We start from the raw sequence: 3,341 nt of genomic DNA, 5'->3' as shown, positions 1-3,341 counted from the left end.
AAACCTTCTTCCCCAATGTTGTACTACATTAGGTACCTATTGATCCAACTCATTTTTATAATGTATAGGTTGATTAATCTTAGAACTGTTACTTTTTGTCCAATGTCTGCAGCAGTCAAATTATCTTCTCCTGTATTTAAGAAATTTAAAGTAAATAAAGCTTTGTGTAACATAATTCTAGGGGATAATCTCCTTTCTTATCCCCCCTTTTGTTTAAGTAACATATTTTTCAGAGTGCAATTACTGTGTTCAATAATTGCTTGTTCTTGTGGATTATATGGAATTTTAGTAGTATGTTTAATATTTTAAAATGCTAAGAATTGTTGAAATTTAGTAGATGTATAGGCAGGACTATTGTTAGTTTTAATTGCTTTAGGAATGCCTATAAATTAAAAGTTTCAATAAGATGTTGAATGACACAATCAGACTTTTCTCTAGGCAAAGGTGTGGTCTATTGAAAGGAAGAATAAATATTAATAAAACCATACAAAGATAGTTTTTTTAAAAGAAGAAATATGAGTAATATTTATTTGTTACAGGTTATTACTGTGTTGTCTTCTAGGATTCATTCTTCTTGGTAATAGAGGAGTATTTATAATACTATATTGAATTGCTTCTCGGCCTTTTGGCTAAGATCAAGTGTAGTATCTGTTCTTATCAGTTTAATACTATATTGAGTACAGTTTTTAACAATATTCTGAGCTTCTTGCCAGGTTATTTTAAATTTTTGTATTAAACCTTTTCTATTTGTATGAGTCTTTGTATAAAACTTATTAGCTTTTTTTTTTCTTTTTTTTTTTTCCAAAGTTGGAAATGGGGAGGCAGTCAGACAGACTCCCGCAAGCGCCCGCTCGACTGGGATCCACCCAGCATGTCCACCAGGGGGCGATGCTCTGCCCATCGGGGGCATCGCTCTGTTGCAACCAGAGCCATTCTAGCGCCTGAGGCAGAGGCCATGGAGCCATCCTCAGCGCCCGGGGCCAACTTTGCTCCAATGGAGCCTTGGCTGTGGGAGGGGAAGAGAGAGACAGAGAGGAAGGAGAGGGGGAGGGGTGAAGAAGCAGATGGGCGCTTCTCCTGTGTGCCTTGGCTGGGAATTGAACCTGGGACTCCTGAATGCCAGGCCAACACTCTACCACTGAGCCAACCAGCCAGGGCCAGTAGCTATTTTTATTGATCTAATGAGTAATTGATTAATTTCATTATCTGTAGTAGACATAGGTCCTGGTAAAGCTGTGTGAGAACAAATGTGAGTTATATACATAGGCAAATTTCATTCCTACAATAAGAGTTGTAATTCTTGAAACAATTTGTGTAATTCAGAACCATTATTTGAAATGTAAATTGTTTCTATAAGTTTAACTCTATGTTTTACATATTGTGAATCAGTAACAATGTTAATAGGACAGGATGTTTGAATTTTGTCTTCGGTAACAATTAAACTACCGATTTAAGGTTTTAGAAGCATTTTTAAGGATGACTGAAAGTTCAGCATTATGTTTACAAGCTATTAATATGTCATTTATATAATGGATTATTAAAGATTGAGAATATTTTTGATGAATTTTTTTAAAGGTTGATTGACATAATGTTGATATAGTGTTGGGCTATTCAACATTGCTTATTTAAGTAATATAAACTTAGTAAGAATAGTTAGTTCTGCTTATTGTTATAGACACAACAGCTAACATTGCTAGAAACAGAGTCAAAGATGTTTTTTGAAGTCTTAGTCTTAATTAAAACATTTTTTGCCTCCTGGGTAAGTTTATTTAATTGTTAAAATCTCCCTTTTTTCTATTTTTGACTTATGCTGACGCTTCAATTTTCTGGAAGGTATTTACTAGTCCTGTAGTTGTGGAGATAGGAGCAAATTCTCACCCCTATATTTTGCCTACATTGCTGTTGTAAATTAGCAAACTGTCTATTTAAAAAGTTCTTGTGTTGCCTGACCTGTGGTGGCGCAGTGGATAAAGCGTCAACCTGGAAATGCTGAGGTCGCCTGTTTGAAACCCTGGGCTTGCCTGGTCAAGGCACATATGGGAGTTGATGCTTCCAGCTCCTCCCCCCTTCTCTCTCTCTGTCTCTCTCTCCTCTCTTTCCCTCTCTGTCTCTCTCTCCTCTCCAAAAATGAATAAATAAAAAAACTTTTTTAAAAATGTTAAAAAAAATGTTCTTGTGTAATAAATATTAATAAGAGGGTTAGCATTAGCATTTTGATTAGCTTGATTCTCCTACTAAGTCATAAATTGTAACTCTTTTGCTTTTGAAAGAACAGTTCGAGCTAATATTTCTAAATTTTTTGAAATAAAACATTCAGAGTCCATGAAGGAGTATAGCAGTTCTAACTGCGTATAAAGACAGTTAGTTTTATATTGGGAGCAAGTAGTTTTTAACTCTTTAAGACAGTGGTTCTCAACCTGTGGGTCGCGACCCCAGCGGGGTTGAATGACCAAAACACAGGGGTTGCCTTAGGCTGTGTTTTGGTTGTTCGACCCCCGCCAGGGTCGCGACCCACAGGTTGAGAACCACTGCTTTAAGAGCTTTGGCAGAAATTTGGTTATAGTGAGCATAATAAACTCCTTGTCAGAAAGTTTAGACTGTAATTTAAAAAGTTGCTCTTTTAATTATTTATAAGATAAATGTTTTTCTTTATTAGAGGCCAAATGACCCTTGTTATTTTTCTATTGTAAAAAAAATTTTAGAGCTTTGTTAGGGACTTTTCCTAAGCCATGCAGCTTAGTTGACTACTGCCTAAGTGGGCTAAAAAGAAAACTAATGTTGCTTAGTAATAAAAGATGCATTAACTTCTATATCTAAAAGTCTTTTGTATTGTTAAGTCTATTATAGGGCATTAGAGGAACTAAATTCCCGCTTTCCTCAGTGCCTCCTTTTTCAGGATGTTGCCTTACAAGTAGCCAACTGGCTGAAGCAGCTTGAGATAAACTCTTAAAGTGACTTAATTTTATTTAATTCCTTAGTTTTACAAATTTGAGCATATTTTACACACAAACAAGACAATTTTCAACACAGAAACACAAGTATAACATATAACTTTAATTAATTCTAATACTTGAATTCTTATTTCATTTCAAACTTTGAATATACCTTACAATGTATTAACCAAATTAGCAAGTCTTAAGGATCTATATTCAATTCAATTTAAATTTAAATGAGCGCTCCTTATAATTTCTAATTTTAAAGCAAAAAATATATGGATGAAACTATTTTTTCAATATAAAAGTCGGCATTTTTAATTTTTGTATGTAAACACTTAATTCAGGCCTTAAAAATCACATTTTAGACAACATCAAACAAAAACTGAACAGAAAATAGAATCAGAC

At 34.3% G+C, this 3,341-nt stretch overlaps 1 pseudogene; it reads left to right on the top strand.

Moving 5' to 3' along the window:
* Positions 1-609: 609 nt before the first annotated feature.
* Positions 610-707, top strand: LOC136327686 (U2 spliceosomal RNA; annotated as a pseudogene).
* The last annotated feature ends 2,634 nt before the right edge of the window (positions 708-3,341 follow it).

Source organism: Saccopteryx bilineata, chromosome 2 (assembly GCF_036850765.1).
Source record: "Saccopteryx bilineata isolate mSacBil1 chromosome 2, mSacBil1_pri_phased_curated, whole genome shotgun sequence".
Classification (NCBI taxonomy): domain Eukaryota; kingdom Metazoa; phylum Chordata; class Mammalia; order Chiroptera; family Emballonuridae; genus Saccopteryx; species Saccopteryx bilineata.
The sequence above is the reverse complement of the archived record's forward strand: the minus strand, read 5'-3'. Positions and strand labels throughout refer to the sequence as shown.